The sequence below is a fragment of the Heloderma suspectum genome, chromosome 10 (assembly GCF_057233095.1).
Source record: "Heloderma suspectum isolate Gila_16-S chromosome 10, 16-S_ref, whole genome shotgun sequence".
NCBI classification, from domain to species: Eukaryota; Metazoa; Chordata; class Lepidosauria; order Squamata; family Helodermatidae; genus Heloderma; species Heloderma suspectum.
This window is the reverse complement of record NC_139467.1, coordinates 845060-864920: the sequence shown is the minus strand read 5'-3', so window position 1 is coordinate 864920 and position 19861 is coordinate 845060.

Below are 19861 nucleotides of genomic sequence, written 5' to 3'. Positions count from 1 at the left end.
GCATGGACAGGGGCAGGGAACAAGCCCCACCATTTGCTGAGCAACATCTATGCAGTTAATGAAGTTTAGTTCTACTGGAGGGACTCTGCCCACCCAACTGCAAAGTAGTGCAGTTTCAAATGCAGTTTGACCCATGAAAGCAGGTTTTTAGGTACTGTATACTCTGCTGACAGACCACAGCAATGTCATGAAAATCCAGATGTAACCAGAAAGCACTTCTCACGCTGTTTCGATTGGGCCAGGGTCCGTTGTTTCATCCAGCAATGTTGTTTCCAAGAGCAGCCAGGCAGGGGACCCAATGGGATGCCCACAAGCCAGCACCAGGGCATGAAAGGGAGGGAGGGACAAGGCGGTCTCACTGCAGTGAGAGCAGCACTTCAGGCGTTTCCTGCATCATTTGAGGAGTGTGCAAAAACTGAAAGAGTCATGCGATGGGACAGCAGCATTCCTGCTTGTTAAGGAAATATCCAAGGCAGGTCAGGTTGAACAGTTGTTTTTAAAATTGTTTAAAATTGTTTTTTTAAATTGTCTTAAATTGTTTTAAATTGTTTTAATTGTTGTTGTTGTTGTTCTCTGGGGGATTTTGTTGTGTTTTTAGGGGTGGGTAGCCTGCCTGATAGGCGGGAGCGAGGGGGCATGTGTCCACCTGATGGAGGCAGTGGGGGGAGTGTTGGGGGCCAGAACATACCGAGGCTGGGCGGCAGGCGCTGGTGGAGCGCTAGGGGCAGGCCATGCCAGGTAAGGGGAACAAGGGAGAGATGTGTAGTATCTGTCCCCTGCTCCGGGCCTGTCCAGAGCCAAAGGATGGCTGGGGGAGGCGTGACCCCATCTTCTGGCCTTCGTTTGCTGCTCTGCAATGCCAGGTCTGTTACCCAGAAAACCTCCCTCATCCATGACACGATCCTGGATGAGGGTGCAGACCTGGCATGTATTACGGAGACCTGGCTGGCCGAGGCTGCTGCTCCAACCCTTGCAGCCATGTGTCCAGCCGGTTTTTCGTATGCACAGCAGCCGGGCTGGGGATCGGGGAGGGGGAGTGGCTGTTATCTACCGAGAGTCCTTGGTCTTCACCAGACCCCCTCTCCGGGAGACCAAGGTTGCTGAGTGCATGTACTGGAGGTTGGGCCCGAAGGGCAGTCTGGGGATTCTGCTCGTGTACCGTCCACCCCGCTGCACGACTGACTCCCTGGCCGAGGTGCTTGAGGTGGTCTCTGATGTGCGTGTACAGTCCCCTAACTTACTGGTGTTGGGGGACTTCAACGTACATTCGGAGGCCATCCTCACAGGAGCACCTCGGGACTTCATGGAGACCATGGCCTCCTGGGAGCTGCACCATATTCTAACTGGGCCCACCCATGTAGCCGGTCATGCACTAGACCTTGTGTTTGTTTCTGGAGAAGCGGGGAGTGATCTGGAAGTCGGGGGTATATCCACCACCCCCTTGTCATGGTCAGATCACTATCTGGTAATGTTGGACTTCTCAGTTCCACAACCCCTTTGCAGGGGGTCCGCCCCAGGCACTTTATGGATAATTAAAATGGATTCCTGAACGCGCTTGGGGATTCTCTGGGGCACGCCAATGGCCACTCGGTCGAGACCCTGGTGGGTGGCTGGAATGCCGCAATCACTGGGGCATTAGATCAGGTGGCTCCGAAACGCCCTCTCCCCCTGAACAGGGCTCGGACTGCACCATGGTTCAATCCGCGGTTACGAGCTCTGAAACAGGAGGTGAGACGGCTAGAGCGCCGGTGGCGGAAGTCTCGCTCCAAAGACGATCAGACACGGGCTAGAGCTGTATCTTCAGCCTATCACGTGACGGTGAAGGCAGCAAAAAAGGAATATTATGCTGCCTCCATCGCGTCTGCAGAGTGTTGTCCCAGGAGGCTGTTCCAAGTGGTCCGGAGCCTGGTTGGTCCTGTGGCTCTGGAACCACTGGAGCATTCTAAGGCCTCCTGTGAGGCCTTGGCAAGGCACTTTGCAGATAAAATTGATCAGATTAGGTGTGTTACTCTGCACGCTGTGGATACAGTTAGTGAGCAAGAGGCGGCCTGTGGCAAACCGGTTTTGTAGGATCGGTTCCAGCTTCTTCCTCCTGATGAAGTGGACAAGGTGCTTTCATCTGTAAGGCCGACCACCTGCTTACTTGATCCTTGCCCATCGTGGCTCATTATGGGCTGCAGAGAGAGACTGGGTGAGGGGATCAGGGCGGTGGTGAACGCCTCCCTTGAGGAGGGAGTGATGCCATCAGCCCTCAAGGAGGCAGTGATAAGGCCGCTCTTAAAGAAGCCCTCCTTGGATCCCCAAGTTCTGAACAACTTTCGCCCAGTCTCAAATCTGCCATTTTTGGGCAAGGTGATTGAGCGGGGGTGGCGATGCAGTTGAAGGCACACTTGGAAGAAACGGATTATCTAGACCCATTTCAGTCGGGCTTCAGGCCTGGGCATGGGACAGAAACGGCCTTGGTCGCCTTGGTAGATGATATGAGGAGAGCTCTGGATAGGGGCGAATGCTCCTTCCTTGTTCTCCTCGACCTCTCAGCGGCTTTTGATACCGTTGACCACAGTATCCTCCTGGACTGCCTGGCGGGGTTGGGCATTGGAGACACTGTATTGCGGGGGTTCCGGTCCTTCCTTTCCAGCAGCTACCAGAAGGTAGCAGAGAGCCAGCGTAGTGTAGTGGTGAGAGTGACGGACTGGGAGCCGGGAGATCCGGGTTCTAGTCCCCACTCGGCCATGGAAGCTCACTGGGTGGCTTTGGGCCAGTCACAGACTCTCAGCCCAACCCACCTCACAGGGTTGTGTTGTGAGGATACAACGGAGAGGAGGAGGATAATGTGAGCCGCCTTGGGTTCCTTGCAAGAGGAAAAAAGGCGGGGTATAAATGCAATAATAAAATAATAAATAAAGCACTGGGAGAGGAGGTTTCGGACTCGTGGCCACTCACTTGTGGGGTGCCACAGGGTTCCATCCTCTCCCCGATGCTATTTAATATCTATGTGAAGCCGTTGGGGGCTATAAACAGGAGGTTTGGGGTGCGGTGTCATCAATATGCGGATGACACGCAGCTCTACCTCTCGTTCAAATCTTCACCAAGGTTGGCCGTAGAATCCCTGTCCAAATGTCTGGAGACGGTGAGTGGCTGGATGGGGAGGAATAAGCTGAAGCTGAACCCTGACAAGACCGAGGTACTTTTGGTGGGAGACAAGAGGAGGCTGGGGGATGTTGACCTGGTGTTGAATGGGGTACGGCTGTGCTTGAAAGACCAGGTCCGCAGCCTGGGGGTCATTTTGGACTCCCAGCTGTCCATGGAGGCTCAGGTGTCAGCTGTGAGCCGGACAGCGCTGTATCAACTCCATCTGATATGGCGGCTGTGCCCCTTCCTTCCCGACCATCTGCTCCCATCGGTAGTACATGCCCTGGTCTCCTCTCGTTTAGACTACTGTAATGCGCTCTATGTGGGGTTACCCTTGAAGACGGTTCGGAAGCTGCAGCTGGTACAGAACGCGGCGGCTCGCCTGATTAAAGGCAGCTGCCGGCGAGATCACATCACTCCAGTGCTGAAGGAGTTGCACTGGTTACCAGTTGTTTTCCGGGCCAAATTCAAGGTGTTGGTTTTGACCTTTAAAACCCTATATGGTTCCGGCCCAGCCTATCTCAAGGAGCACCTCCAGCAGCACCAGACAGGCCGCTTAACAAGATCAGCCTCGGATGGCCTTCTCTCTGTCCCATCAGCCAGGACAGCTAGACTGGTGCGGACGAGGGAGAGGGCCTTTTCTGTGGTGGCCCCCACTCTGTGGAACTCCCTCCCTAGGGAACTCCGTCATGCCCCCTCTTTAATGAGCTTCTGTCGTGCATTAAAAACGTGGTTGTTCAGGCAGGCATTTGGGGTGGGTTAGGGTATTTTAGAAAATGTTTTTATTGTAGAATTTTATTGTTTTAAACTGTTTTATTGTATGCTGTACATCGCCCAGAGTGGCTGGGTGACCAATAAATTTAATAATAAATAAATAAAATAAAAACAGTCAGGAAGTTATTAAAGCACATCACGGCCGTGGGAGAGGCAGACAAAACTGTGTCTCCCAAATAAAAGAAACAGGATGCATGTATTCAGACTGAAAGTTGGAGAACCAAGAAAACACTCTGTGCATGCTCAGAAACCAATTAGTACTCCGTAACAGACTTATCAGTACAGCAGCATTATTACGCTTACTTATCTTTAGGGATGAGTTACTTTGGTGGATAGGAATTTCCTGCTTATGAGCAAGTTACAATTACCTTCTCGTGGTCAGACGCACACACGCTCTCTCTCAATCCCATCAGGCACCTCGCCGGAACCAATCTACTTACAGGGCCTAGTCAGTCCTACTTTCACACGCTGGAAGGAGGTTCAGCTGTGTGGGTTTTTCTCACGGCCTTGGTGCAACAGTGGGGGCTCCTTCGAAGAGTGGGGGGACAGACATTGGCTCTGGCTGGTAGAGGGGTGCCTGCTTTGCAAGCCCCTCTCCAGGCATGGCACCTCAGGCAGGAGATGATGGGAACGCCCCCCCTCCCGGACAGCTCGGGAGGAGAGCCATTGCTGCTGGTCAGAGCAGACATGTCTAGGCCAGACAGTCCAAGCATCTGACCTGGGTCTTGGGCAGCTCGCAGGGCCCCTGAGCTGTGGGGGTCTTCTTCTGCTTCAGAGTGATGGGACTGAAGGTGCTGCCATGATAAAGTTCTGCAAGCCCAGGGAAAGGAGCCTTTGGGAGCAGTACCCATGGCCAGACCCCATTTCTGAGGGGTGCCATGAGGCGGGGGCCCCCTGAGCCTGCTGCTTGTCTCCTGAAAGAGGGGTGGTGGCGCGAGAGGGATGTGGGTGGTGTCTCCCGCACAGGGACGTAGCTGCTGAGGGAGCAAGGGGCCCTGCAGGCCTCCCCCAGCCAGAGTCCTGATTTGAGCAGCTGGCAGAGAGCTGTTTTCCATCTACAGGGACTCTCTAAACTGTTTCTGAGGTGAAGCTGAGCTTCCTGGGGCAGCTCTGGGAAGCCCCTGTGGAGCTGGTCCCCCCCACCCCCGCCCCAGCTGCCAGGGGGAAAGCCCAAGTGCGTGCTGACGGCCCGCGGGCCTGGGCAGACGGCCTGGCCTGGCCAGCCGCTTGGTCCACAGCAGCCCAGCTCCTGAGAGCCTGGCCGGAGCGGGAGGGGCGAGCTGCTGTGGGCTGCTGCTTGCTGGAATGCTCCCGAGCTCTCTTGCTCTGGTCCAGCACTCCCCATCCGCTCCCCTCCAGAGGTTTGGGACTTCCGCTGCCATCACGTCAGCCAGTATGGCTAATGGTCAGGAGTGCTGGGAGCTGTTGTGATCCAAAACGTCTGAAGGGCCCTGGTGGGGAAGGGCTGCTCCACACCTGCCCTGCGCTGCGGCGAGGGAGGCCAGAGACCAGCGGTGGGGGAGGGGCAGCTGCTGGGGGGCTCGCATGGGGCTGGCGGCCCACTTGGCAGCTGACACAATGCAAGCCCACTTGCTCTGCTGGGGGCACGGCGCTTTCCTCACCATCAGAGCTGTGGCCCCCTGCTGCCCATGACAAGAGCACCCCAAGAGAAGCGTCTTCTCTTCTGGGGGATCATGGCCAAGGCAGCTCCTTGCAAGTAGGTGACACAAGTCCACACATGGCACCACTCTTTGTTCAGCAGACGGCAGTCCTGGCAGGCAGCACGCCAGCCCCTAGCCCACCCTCATTCTGCTCTTCACACCCACCTGCCAGCAAGGATGCTTTGGTGCCTTGGTGGGGGAGGTGTGGGGGATCATGCCTGAATGAAGCCCAGCTGTTTTAAGGGGCCACCCTTGTGCTGCATCCTTCTACCTCCCAGATATGACCTAGGAAGCTGTAGCACACCTGCTTTGCCCACAGAAAGTCCCAGGTTCAGTCTCTGGAAGCTTGAAAGGATCAGGTAGACCAGCAGCTGATGGGAAAGGCCAGCTAGAAGACGTAATGTGATACAGCACCTCAAAAGGCTAATGCAATTCTAGGTCGCATCAACAGATGGACAGTGGACAGATCACAAGAAGTGATGGCCCCACTCTGTTCTGCTTTGGTTTTCGCCTGAAGTGCCTGCATCCCTTACCATAACATGGGGCAAATCTACCCACCCCAGGAGTGAACCAGTCTGTCAATATCCTTCTTAAACTGTGGTGCCCAGAACCGGATGGAATGCCGGGTATCCTCCTCCGCCACGGACCCGCAGCTCCTCTGCCACAGAATGGCCACATCGTCTTCCAGCCCATCGGGTTGGTGCCCCACAGCACGGAATATTCTAGGGGAAATGCTGCTCTGTCTTACAAAAGGGGGACAGGAGGGGGAGGCTTAAGGTCAATTTCAGTGGCTGATAGAGCGTGGCAGCCTTTAGTCCCAGCTCCATCTAGGGATGTCAGAGAATTCCGCGACGGATCTCGGTGAGGCCAAATGCCAGTGCATTCGGCCCCCCGAAATCCGTCGTGGAACAAAGCCCCCCCCCATGAAAGGCACGCAAAACGGAGCACTTACCTGCTCCCATCCACGCTGCTTTGCGAATGGCGGCCGTCCTGCGGCCACCATTCGCTTCGTCTTCATAGCCACCATAGGCTACGTAAATACTTACGTAGCCTATCACAGCTAACGCAGGGACGCCATTTCTGTCCCTGCGGAGGCCATGATAGACTATGGCAGTATTTACGTAGCCTATCACGGCGGGGGGGGGGGGGGGAAGCCCAGCGTACGCAAATGGTGGCGGCTACCGCCATTTGCGTACGCTGGGGTTTTTCCCCCTGCCATGATAGGCTACGTAAATATTTACGTAGCCTATAATGGCTCAATACAGGGACGCAAATGGCGGCGGCTACGACAGCCACCATTTGCATCCCTGCAGGGCTGCGGGTGGCCGGAGCTGGCCGGCGGCTCCGCAGCTTGGCCATGGAGCGGAGCTGGCCGGGCAGGATTCTGGTGGGGAGGACCGGATTGCATCCCTTCCCATCAAGGATTCTGGGGGGAGGAACGGAGTGCCTCCCCCCCCCACAGATTGCCCAGCATGGAGCCAGGTCGGTGTTTCGTACATCCCTAGCTCCATCACCTTTGCACCCAACAGGGACATGAGCTGCGCAGTCGTACATTATTGCTTAATTACTTGGAAAGCAACTCTGGACACTTTCTATTAAGCCTCAGCAGGCAATTTAGCCAAAGGCAAGGAAGACAAGACACTTCCTTTTTCCAATTAAATCCAGCCTCAATTTCCCAAAGCAAAGCCAGCAATCTCAGTAATTAGAAACCTGGCTCACACATGCCACGCCACCGCTGTGGCTGCCACTACCCCTGCTCCAGGAATCCACTCCGGGTGGGAAGAGGAGAAAAATCTGTGGGAATCCACCTTGTTCTGAAGCCACGTGGCTTCTGATCAAGGTGGAGCCTGTCACTGGCTTGCAAAATGGCAGCTTGAGTGGGAGGGGCTGTGACTAATTGTGCTGGAGTGATGTGCACAGCATGCCATTAATCTAATTTAAAAAGGATGTGGTAGCAAATGTTTCTGCCCTCTCGCAAAAATGAACTTTGCAAACTAACAATTCCAACTGCTTAACAGCCACATTAGGTTTATGGCTGAGAAATGACAAAGGGTTTGTTTGGAAAAGCAGCCCAGAAATAAGCAGGTTCCCAACAAATGTGACAAACTTAAGGATTCAGATTCCATGGGGTGGGGGCAAGATATGACAGTGGGGGCAAGATACGGGAGGAGGAGTTGCACTATACATTAAAAATACATATCTCTGCACAGAAGTACAGGAGGATGAGCTTGGTAGCCCCATCGAGATCATCTGGGTTAAAATAAATGGAGCAAAGAATTAAAGGAACCTGGTGGTCGGAGTCTACTACCGGCCACCCAACGAAGGAGAAGACGAGGATGAAACTTTTGAAAAGCAAACTGCCAAGGTTTCAAGGAAGCATGATGTAGTAATAATGGGGGACTTCAATTTCCCCGATATTTGTTGGGAGAGGAAGGAACTAGGCGATCGGCTATCCTTGACTTGATCCTAACCAACAGAGATGACTTAGTGGGTAACGTAGCAGTTATGGGAACTCTGGGGGAAAGTGACCATGTTATACTTGAGTGCTTGGTTCTAAAGGAAGCGAAAGCCGAGAGTAGCCAAAGGTGTACCTGGGAGCTGTTTCCCACCTCCCAGCTGAGAAGAGCAGAGCAAGCTGGTCCAGCTGGTCCAGGGACTACAGAACCAAGCAAGCTCCCAGAGAGCGAGCGACCAGAGCGAGCAAACAGGGGGAGCAAACAGGAGTTGACCAGGGGAGGTCAAGGGGGAGGTCAAGGGGGAGGCCCCTAACTTTTTTTTATTTTTTAACTAACTTTTTTTTTCATTTATTTGTCTTGTAACACACACTTCCACACCAGTGGGACTCTGCTTTTAACCTCTACTGAGTAGAGGAGCAGGCACAGGCTAGTCTAGAACAATCACAAGGCTAGACACAAAAAGGGAAAAGAGGCAATGGAAGGACAGGACTCTCCAGTGGTGGTGACCTGCAAGGTGTGTGCAATGTTTGTTTTCTTGCCTGAGAACAACATGGCCTACACCTGCAACAAGTCCAGTTGATCACGCTGCTGGAAGAAAAAGTAAGAGGACTGGAGCGGCGACTGTCGACCCTCCAGGGAATAAGAGAACGCGAAGCGTTCTTGGACAGAATGGGGGAACTACAGCAGCAAAGGGCAGACCAGAAGCTTGAAGAGCAACAGCAAGCTGAAGCAGAAGTGGGAAATGCTGAGGTGAAGAAAAATGGAGTAGAGGATACTCGGTGAAAAAGGGTGACAGTTTGGAGAAGAAGAACTAGCTGCCACTCTGCACCAGTGGAAGCAGTGGAGCTGTGGAACCGATTCCAGGTATCATAGAATCATAGAATAGTAGGGTTGGAAGGGGCCTAAAAGGCCATCGAGCCCAACCCCCTGCTCAATGCAGGAATCCAAGTCAGAGCATCCCCAACAGATGGCTGTCCAGCCTTGTCTTGAAGGCCTCCAGTGTGGGAAAGCCCACCACCTCCCTAGGTCATTGGTTCCATTGTCGTATTGCTCTAACAGTCAGGAGGTTTTTCCTGATGTTCAGCTGGAATCTGGCTTCCTGTCACTTGAGCCCATTATTCCATGTCCTGCACTCTGAGATGATCGAGAAGAGATCCTGGCCTTCCTCTCTGTGACAACCTTTCAAGTTCTTGAAGAGTGCTATCATATCTCCCCTCAGTCTTCTCTTCTCAAGGCTAAACATGCCCAGTTCTTTCAGTCTCTCTTCATAGGGCTTTGTTTCCAGTCCCCTCATCATCTTTGTTGCCCTCCTCTGAACCCTCTCCAGTTTGTCTGCATCCTTCTTAAAGTGTGGTGCCCAGAACTGGACACAGTACTCCAGATGAGGCCTAACCAGTGCTGAGGAGAGGGGAACTAGTACATCCTGGGATTTGGAAGCTATGCTTCTATTAATGCAGCCCAAAAGAGCATTGGCCTTTTTTGCAGCCACATCCCATTGTTGGCTCATATTCAGCCAATTCCAAGATCCTTCTCGTTTGTAGTGTTGTTGAGCCATGTATCCCCCATCTTGTAACTGTGCATTTGGTTTCTTTTTCCTAGGTGCAGAACTTGGCATTTATCCCTAGTAAATGTCATGCTGTTGTTTTCTGCCCAGCACTCCAGTCTATCCAGATCACTTTGAATTTTGTTTCTGTCTTCCAAAGTCTTAGCTATCCCGCCCAATTTGGTGTCATCTGCAAATTTGATCAGCATTCCCTGCACCTCCTCCTCCAAGTCATTAATAACAATGTTGAAGAGCACTGGGCCCAGGACTGAGCCCTGTGGTACTCCACTCGTTACCTCTCCCCAGTTTGAGAAGGTCCCATTGATAAGCACTCTTTGGGTCCGATTAGTTGTTTCATCTAGCCCACTTTGAGCTAGTTTGCTCATCAGGAGATCATGGGGCACTTTGTCGAAAGCTTTGCTGAAGTCGAGGTATATGATGTCTACAGCATTCCCACGGTCCACAAGGGAGGTGACTTGATCAAAAAATGAGATCAGATTTGTCTGGCAGGACTTGTTCTTGACAAATCCATGTTGGCTTCAAGTAATCACTGCCTTGTTTTCAAGGTGCTTCCAGATGGATTGCTTTATCATCTGCTCCAGAATTTTCCCAGGTACTTGGTATCGCAAGGTACTTGCGGATGAGACTGGAGGACAGCCTGCAGAGGAAGAATCACAGGGGAACCTGCATGAGAGGGAGCAAGAGGCTGAAGGTCAGTCAAACAGAGGCGATGAAACCCAGGCCTACAAGAAGAAGAAGAGTGGTAGTAGTGGGAGACTCCTTGCTGTGTGGGATCGAGACTCAAGTATGTGGCGAAGACCCGTGGACTCGCCAGGTATGTTGTCTCCTGGGAGGATGGATTAGAAACATGACTGAAAGTTTGCCTGCACTCATAAAGCCCACTGACAGGTACCCCTTTCTTCTCATCCATGTGGGAACAAATGATACCGCCAAGCGGAGCTACAAAGAAATCACGTCAGACTTCGAAGCTTTGGGAAGGAAACTCAACAACTTTGGGGCCCAAATAGTTTTCTCATCCATCCTTCCAGTAGTTAGAAGAGGGATAGAAAGGCAAAGACAAACATTCTGGGTGAATGACTGGCTATGAAGTTGGTGCCGACGAGAGAGATTTGGATTCTGGGACCATGGCCTATACTTCCTGGAAGATGGGCTGTTGGCAAGGGATGGGTTGCACCTCACAAAGGATGGGAAGAATGTGTTTGGCCACAGCACGAAGAACTTCATCAGGAGAGCTTTAAACTGAATCCTACGGGGAGGGGAGATGTGATGTTGGGGGTACCAATAGACATAGGCTCATGCACCGCAACGGAGAGAACAGCTCTGATAGCGCCCAATAATGGTCTTCAGACACATGTAGGAAGAAAGCCAGACTATGAAGCACATGGTCTTCGATGTCTATATACTAATGCCCAGAGTATGGGAAACAAGCAGAACGAACTTGAACTCTTAATACAAGAGGGAAATTATGACCTGATAGGTATAACTGAGACTTGGTGGGATGACTCTCATGACTGGAATACCGCAATTGAAGGATATAACTTGTTCAAAAAGAACAGGAGGAACAGAAAGGGGGGTGGGGTTGCACTGTATGTGAAAAAGACCTATCTCTGCACAGAAATAGCCAATGTTTCAAGGAAGCATGATGTGGTAGTAGTGAGGGACTTCAATTTCCCTGATATTTGTTGGGAGACACATTCTGCCAAACATGGCCCCTCCAGGAAATTCCTGACTTGTGAGGTGGATAACCTCCTCCTACAGAAAGTAGAGGAAGGAACTAGAGGATCGGCTATCCTTGACTTGATCCTAACCAACAGAGATGACTTAGTGGATAAAGTAGCAGTTACAGGAACTCTGGAGGAAAGCGACCACGTTGTACTTGAGTTCTTGGTTCTAAGGGAAGCAAAAGCCGAGTGTAGTCAAACGCGTACCCTGGATTTTGGGAAAGCTGATTTTCATAAACTCAGAACTCAGAACAATGATCAGTAAGGTCCCATGCAAGTGACGCTAACGAGAAAAGGAGTCCAAGATGGGTGGGAGCTTTTAAAGGAGGAAATTCTCAAGGCACAATTACAAACCATTCCAACAAGAAGAAAAGGTGGAAGACAACAGAAGAAGCCAATGTGGCTTCACAAAAAGCTTAGGGATGACCTGAAAACACAAAAGGACACAGGAAGTGGAAGGAAGGCCAAGTAATAATGGACTCAAGCTACAGGAAGCCAGATTCCGGCTGAACATCAGGAAAAACGTCCTGACTGTTAGAGCAACAGGACAATGGAACCCATTGTTGCACAAATTGCTAGTTTCGCCCCCTGGAGGCGAGTCCAATTTGCCCCAAAGAGGAGAGTCAACTTCAGGCCGGGTCCAACTCGATTTTATTGTTTGCAAACAGTTCGACAGAGGAGCTCGCGCTCAAAAGCAGAGTCGACCCCCGGCAACCCCCACGGTCCAGTTTTATCACTCAGCCTGCATTCCTCAGCCAGCGTGTTACTTTTGATTGGTTGCCAGAGGTTTGCTTAGCAACCTTATCTTAGGGTTACTGTCCGCTCATTCCAGGCATGCGCAGCTCTTACAATGCTACCTGCTGCTTAAGACACATGCAGTGGCTTTTAGGTGGGCTGCCCCACGCCGGAGGCGTTCCAGACGAGGCTGGACAGCCACCTGTCAGGGATGCTCTGACTTGGATTCCTGCACTGAGCAGGGGGTTGGACCCGATGGTCTTGCAGGCCCCTTCCAACCCCACAATTCTGAGGGCTCGTGATTCTGAGGCACATGTGTCGCAACGCCTCTGGGGGGGGGGCGGCCTGCCCACATTTCCCCACACAGAGCGGGGTGGGATGTAAGGCTGCCTGAGGCGGGGTGCGGCGAAGGCCGGCCCAGCCCGCGACGAACGGCGGCCCTCCAGCAGAAGCGCGTGGCGCTGGGGCGGGCGGCCCGGCGGCTGGCCTTCGCGGGCTGGGTCAACGCCAGGGCGTGGCGCCCGCGGCGCTTCTGCGCGCGGGAAGGCTGCCGGCCAGCGTGGGCTGCTGGACCGGGTGTTCCAGGCCCCGCAGAGAGGAGCGAGCCGGCCCTGCGGGGGACGGAGGCCCGGCCCGTCCGATGCCCGGCGCCTCGTGCGTCTCTGGCAGCATCGCGCCGCCCCGCAGAGCCTGCCGTCGCCGGGGCGGGCGCGAGCGGCGGCTGCCGGACGCGTGGCGCTGGCGGGGGCCGTGCCGCCCTCGGCCTCGGGCCCCGCCCCGCCCCGCCCCCTCATCTCCAGAGGGGGTCGGGCGCGGCGGGCCGGCAGCAAGCGGCGGAGGCGCCCCCGCGAGGGGGACGGGCGGCTGCGCGGGGCGGGGCGGGGCGCCCGGGGCTTCGCCGCCGTCCGGCTGACGGGCGCCTGGCAGCGGGGGCCGGGCAGGGGGCAGGGGGCCGGGCCCGCCGCCAGCAGGGCCGCCCGGCGCGGAAGGCCCGGCCCGGCGTGTCGTCTCGGCCGCCCTTGCCGTGACCTGGGGACGGGCCCCGGGCGCCCCGCGGCGCTCAGCGCATGCGGGCCAGCCGGCGCGGGCGTGCGGGGAGGCCGAGCGCCCGGAAGGGAGCGAGCGCCGCCGGCAGGGCAGGCTGGCCGACCTCGGGGATCCCGCCAACGGCCGGGCCGGCTGCGGACGGGCGGCCTTTCCTCGCTCGCCGCGAAGGCGCCGCCAGCGCCCGCGTCCCTCCCGCAACTGGGCTCGGCGGGTGCGCTCAGAATGACGGAGCATCCCTGGGGGCTCTGCTCGCCCTGCCGAGCTCTGCACGTGCTCGGGCGTGCTGGCATTTCAAGGGCTCCGCGGAGGCGGAGTCTGGTCTGCCCCCCCCCCCCGCAGCCTGCGAGCCTTTCGGGCGTGGTTCGCTGAGCTGCCTTTCCCTACCGCGCAGGGGTCTTGCTTCTGTTTCCCAGGTACCCTCAACGTCCAGCCCTGCTGAGAGAAGCAGTGCAGGGAAGCCCCCCGTCTCCCTCCCGCAGAATGAAGAGCTGGCTAGAGTGCTGAGCTGGGCGTCGGGAGATCCGGGCCAAGCCCCACTTGGCCATGGAAGCTCACTGGGTGACTTTGGGCCAGAGAGCCGCCCCCCAAAGCACACCTAGAGAAGGGGCAGGGTTGTGCCTTGGAGCCAGGGCTGGCCTGTGGTCCACCTGAGGCTGGACCATGCTGGAGCCCCTGCTTTGCATGCATAAGGGCTGCCGTTCAATTCTCAGCAGGATCTCCAGGCAGGACTGGAGAAACTCCTGCCTGAAACCCTGGAGAGCCCTTGCTGCCAGTCAGCGTCGACAGTACTGGGCTAGATGGATTGCGGGTCTGTCTCAGTATAGGGCAGCTTCCTGTCTCCAGGTAGGGCTGGGAAAGACTCTTGTCTGACACCCTGGAGAGTCACTGCTGGTCAATGTAGACCATTGTAAGCTAGATGGACCAAAAGGTGGAGAGGGCAGAGGGTGGTTTGCTTCCTGGGCCCAGGCTTGCAAACTCCCCAGCAAACCCTTGCAGGTCCAGCAGAGATAGGGGTTGGTATGCTTTGAGTTAGAAGGGCCCATTCTGTAGCTCAGGCTGCAAAGCCAAAGGAGAGGCAGCACAGACAGGATCACCACCACCGCTCCACCGGAAGAAGAAGCAGTCACTGTGGAGAGCTGAAAGCCAAGGAGAGCCAGTGTGGTGTAGTAGTGAGAGTGTTGGACTGGGATTCAGGAGATCCGGGTTCTAGACCTCATTCAGCCATGAAGCTCCTTGGGTGACTTTGGGCCAGTCACTGACTCTCAGCCTAACCTACCTCACAGGGTTGTTGTGGGGGCAAAGAGGGGAGGAGGAGGACTATGTTAGCCACCTTGGGTTCCTTGCAAGAAGAAAAAAGGCAGGATATAACTGTAATAATAAATAAATAAATGAGACGTCCCAATTGCATGGGTGCTTCTCAGTCAATGCTGCCACCAGTGGGAAGGGACTTCCAAAGCAGCTTTCATGAACCCAGAGGAATGCCCAAGACCTTGTAAACAGAGAGGGTTGAGTGGCCCGGGAGGGGGGCCGAGAGCTGGAGAGAACAAGGGAGTCCACCACAATAAACAGACCCTGAAAACCAAGCCCAGGGCCCCCAAGAGTGGCAGAACCAAGCCTCCATCGTTACAGGGCGAAGACAGCTAGGGTAGCCACATTGTCTTGGTGCCAAGCCAGGGGGTGGGGTGGGGGGGTTTCTCCTGCTCATTTGTTGCTTTCTGATCTGTCTGCGGAGGCTTCCCACCTCTTGTGAGAGTGCAAATGCAAGCTCCAAAATGTACGCACCGCTCATTCATTCATTCCTGCTTGCATTGCCTCCTGCTGCTGCCACTTCCACCCATGTGCTTCAGCTGACTGAGAAACACCCTCTGGCACCCATAAACATCTACCATCTCTACTCTGCACAGCCCAGGAAGATTTGTCCACCCTTTTAAAATATTCTCCTGAGGTGAGTATTTATTGAGACTCAAACAAGCAAACTGTAGATATTTCTTCGGGCTTTTACAGCACTAATTAATGGTGCCATTAAGCCGTGGAATTAGACCTACTTACTGAGAGAGAGAGATTCACCCCCTGATACATGCGTGCGCGCATGCGCGCACACACTCTTTAGGAGTAGTGGCGGGAGTTATGCCAGTTCAAGGATGGATGGATAAATTCTCCCACACGTAAGCCCCGCATTTGTCATGCACTGCATTTAATGACTTAGAGTGTTTCTCCAGACAGATGGCCTCCCCCTGGCCTTGCATGGAAGCTGCTTATTCATTAATGTGGCTCCCACTGGCTGCATCCCTCTGTAGCGTCACTAGCTACAATCTGAGCTCCAAAAGACCATTCCTGTGGACTGTTGTAAGGAGACTCTTGTGTGATCTGAAGAAGGAAGAATACTCCCGGCAGCAGTTATGCCCACTGCAAAGAGAGATGGGCCAAGCCCCAGACAGGGGCACAAGGAGAGAGAGAGAGGCATTCACTTTCTTTATGACTTTAGTGAGTAATAACAAGCAAGAGAATTAGCAGCTAAGCTGACTGAGAAACTGTTAAATATATCTCACAGAGAAAAGAATAGAGAATTGCCATAGTTTTGTTTTTAAAGCATGAATAATTTCTCTGGACATGAGAAACTTGCATCAAAGCCACTTTACACTCAGGGATCATAGAATCATAGAATAGTAGGGTTGGAAGGGGCCTACAAGGCCATCGAGTCCAACCCCCTGCTCAATGCAGGAATCCAAGTCAGAGCATCCCTGACAAATGGCTGTCCAGCCTCGTCTTGAAGGCCTCCAGTGTGGGAGAGCCCACCACCTCCCCAGGTAATTGGTTCCATTGCCGTATTGCTCTGACACTCAGGAAGTTTTTCCTGATGTTCAGTCGGAATCTGGCTTCCTGTAACTTGAGCCCATTATTCCGTGTCCTGCACTCTGGGATGATCGAGAAGAGATCCTGGCCTTCTTCTCTGTGACAACCTTTCAAGTACTTGAAGAGCGCTATCATATCTCCCCTCAGTCTTCTCTTCTCAAGGCTAAACATGCCCAGTTCTTTCAGTCTCTCTTCATAGGGCTTTGTTTCCAGTCCCCTGATCATCTTTGTTGCCCTCCTTTGAACCCTCTCCAGCTTGTCTGCATCCTTCTTAAAGTGTGGTGCCCAGAACTGGACACAGTACTCCAGATGAGGCCTAAGCAGTGCTGAGTAGAGGGGAACTAGTACTTCCTGGGATTTGGAAGCGATGCTTCTATGAATGCAGCCCAAAATAGCATTTGCCTTTTTTGCAGCCACATCACATTGTTGGCTCATATTCAGCTTGTGATTGACGACAATTCCAAGATCCTTCTCGCTCGTAGTGTGGTTGAGCCACGTATCCCCCATCTTGTAACTGTGCATTTGGTTTCTTTTTCCTAGGTGCAGAACTTGGCATTTGTCCCTATTAAATGCCATTCTGTTGTTTTCTGCCCAGCACTCCAGTCTATCCAGATCACTTTGAATTTTGTTTCTGTCTTCCAAAGTATTAGCTATCCCTCCCAATTTTGTGTCATCTGCAAATTTGATCAGCATTCCCTGCACCTCCTCCTCCAAGTCATTAATAAAAATATTGAAGAGCACTGGGCCCAGGACTGAGCCCTGCGGTACCCCACTCGTTACCTCTCCCCAGCTTGAGAAGGTCCCATTGATAAGCACTCTTTGGGTCCGATTCTGTAGCCAACTGTGGATCCACATGATCGTTGTTTCATCTAGCCCACTTCGAGCTAGTTTGCTCATCAGGATATCATGGGGCACTTTGTCGAAAGCTTTGCTGAAGTCGAGGTATATGATGTCTACAGCATTCCCACGGTCTACAAGGGAGGTGACTTGATCAAAAAATGAGATCAGATTTGTCTGGCAGGACTTGTTTTTGACAAATCCATGTTGGCTTCGAGTAATCACTGCATTGTTGTCAAGGTGCTTCCAGATGGATTGCTTTATGATCTGCTCCAGAATTTTCCCAGGGATTGATGTCAGACTGACTGGTCTGTAGTTCCCAGGTTCCTCCTTTTTACCCTTTTGAAGATAGGGACAACGTTAGCCCTCCTCCAGTCATCTGGCACTTCCCCGGTCCTCCATGATTTCTCAAAGAGAATAGACAGCGGTTCTGAGAGCTCTTCTGCCAGTTCCTTTATGACTCTAGGATGCAGTTCATCTGGCCCTGGAGATTTGAACTCATTCAAAGTAATGAGGTGTTCCATGACCATATGCCTGTCGATCTCAAGCTGCAATCCTGCCCCTTCAGCCTGTACTTCGCCTTTGCCAGGGGGGTCATAGACCCTCTTTTGGCAGAAGACTGAGCCAAAGTAGGAATTGAGCACCTCTGCCTTTTCTTTGTCCTCTGTTATCATTTTGCCATCCTTATTTAATAGCTGAACAACCATTTCTTTCCTCTGCCTTTTACTATGCACGGAGCTGAAGAAAGCCTTTTTGTTGTTTTTAGCATCCCTCGCTAACCTCACCTCGTTCTCCGCTTTAGCCTTCCTGACGCCATCCCTGCAATTCTGTGCTACCTGCCTGTACTCTTCCTTTGTTACTTGGCCTTCTTTCCACTTCCTATATGTGTCCTTTTTTGTTTTCAGGTCATCCCTAAGCTTTTTGTGAAGCCACATTGGCTTCTTCTGTTGTCTTCCACCTTTTCTTCTTGTTGGAATTGTTTGTGATTGTGCCTTGAGAATTTCCTTTTTTAAAAGTTCCCACCCATCTTGGACTCCTTTTCTCGCTAGCATTGCTTGCCATGGGACCTTACTGATCATTGTTCTGAGTTTATTAAAATCAGCTTTCCTAAAATCCAGGGTACGCGTTTGAGTACACTCGGCTTTTGCTTCCCTTAGAACCAAGAACTCAAGTACAACATGGTCGCTTTCCCCCAGAGTTCCTGTAACTGCTACTTTATCCACTAAGTCATCTCTGTTGGTTAGGATCAAGTCAAGGATAGCCGATCCTCTAGTTCCTTCCTCTACTTTCTGTAGGAGGAAGTTATCCGCCACACAAGTCAGGAATTTCCTGGAGGGGCCATGTTTTGCAGAATTTGTCTCCCAACAAATATCGGGGAAATTGAAGTCCCCCATTACTACTACATCATGCTTCCTTAAAACATTGGCTATTTGATTTTCAAAAGTTTCATCCTTGTCTTCTCCTTGATTGGGTGGCCGGTAGTAGACTCCAACCACCAGGTTCCTTTTATTCTTTGCTCCATTTATTTCAACCCAGATGCTCTCGATGGGGCTACCAAGCTCCTCCTCCTGTATTTCTGTGCAGAGATATGTATTTTTCACATACAGTGCAACCCCGCCTCCCTTTCTGTTCCTCCTGTTCTTTTTGAACAAGTTATATCCTTCAACTGCTGTATTCCAGTCATGAGAGTCATCCCACCAAGTCTCAGTTATACCTATCAAGTCATAATTTCCCTCCTGTATTAAGAGTTCAAGTTCGTTCTGTTTGTTTCCCATACTCTTGGCATTAGTATATAGACATCGAAGACCATGTGCTTCATAGTCTGGCTTTCTTCCTACATGTGTCTGAAGACTATTATTGGGCGCTATCAGCGCTGTTCTCTCCATTGCAGTGCATGCGCCTACGTCCATTGTTACCCCCAACATTACATCTCCCTTCCCCGTAGGATTCAGTTTAAAGCCCTCCTGATGAAGTTCTTCATGCTGTGGCCAAACACATTCTTCCCAGCCTTTGTGAGGTGCAACCCATCCCTAGCCAACAGCCCATCTTCCAGGAAGTATAGCCCGTGGTCCCAGAATCCAAATCTCTCTCGAAGGGCACCACCTTCGTAGCCAGTCATTCACCCGGAGTATTTTTCGTTCCCTTTCTATCCCTCTTCTAACTACTGGAAGGATGGATGAGAAAACTATCTGGGCCCCAAAGTTCCTGAGTTTCCTTCCCAAAGCTTCAAAGTCTGACGTGATCTCTTCGTAGCTCCGCTTGGCGGTATCATTTGTTCCCACATGGATGAGAAGAAAGGGATACCTGTCAGTGGGCTTTATGAGTGCAGGCAACCTTTCAGTCACGTCTCTAATCTGTCCTCCCGGGAGACAACATACCTGGCGAGTCCACGGGTCTTCGCGACATACTTGGGTCTCGATCCCACGCAGCAAGGAGTCTCCCACTACTACCACTCTTCTCTTCTTCTTCTTGTAGGCCTGGGTTTCATCGCCTCTGTTTGACTGACCTTTAGCCTCTTGCTCACTCTCATACAGGTTCCCCTGTGATTCTTCCTCTGCAGGCTGTCCTCCAGTCTCATCTGCAAGTACCTGGAATCGGTTCCACAGCTCCACCGCTTCCACTGGTGCAGAGTGGCGTCTAGTTCTTCTTCTCCTAACTGTCACCGTTTTCCAAGGAGTATCCTCTACTCCATTTTTCTTCACCTCAGCATTTCCCACTGCCTCATCTCGCTGTTGCTCTTCAAGCTTCTGGTCTGCCCTTTGCTGCTGTAGTTCCCCCATTCTGTCCAAGAACTCTTCGTGTTCTCTTATTCCCCGGAGGGTTGACAGTCGCCGCTCCAGTCCACTTACTTTTTCCTCCAGCAGCGTGATCAACTTGCACTTGTTGCAGGTGTAGGCCATGTTGTTCTCAGGCAAGAAAACAAACATTGCACACACCTTGCAGGTCACCACCACTGGAGAGTCTTGTCCTTCCATAGCCTCTTTTCCCTTTTTGTGTCTAGCTTTGTGATTGTTCTAGACTAGCCTGTGCCTGCTCCTCTACTCAGTAGAGGTTAAAAGCAGAGTCCCACTGGTGTGGAAG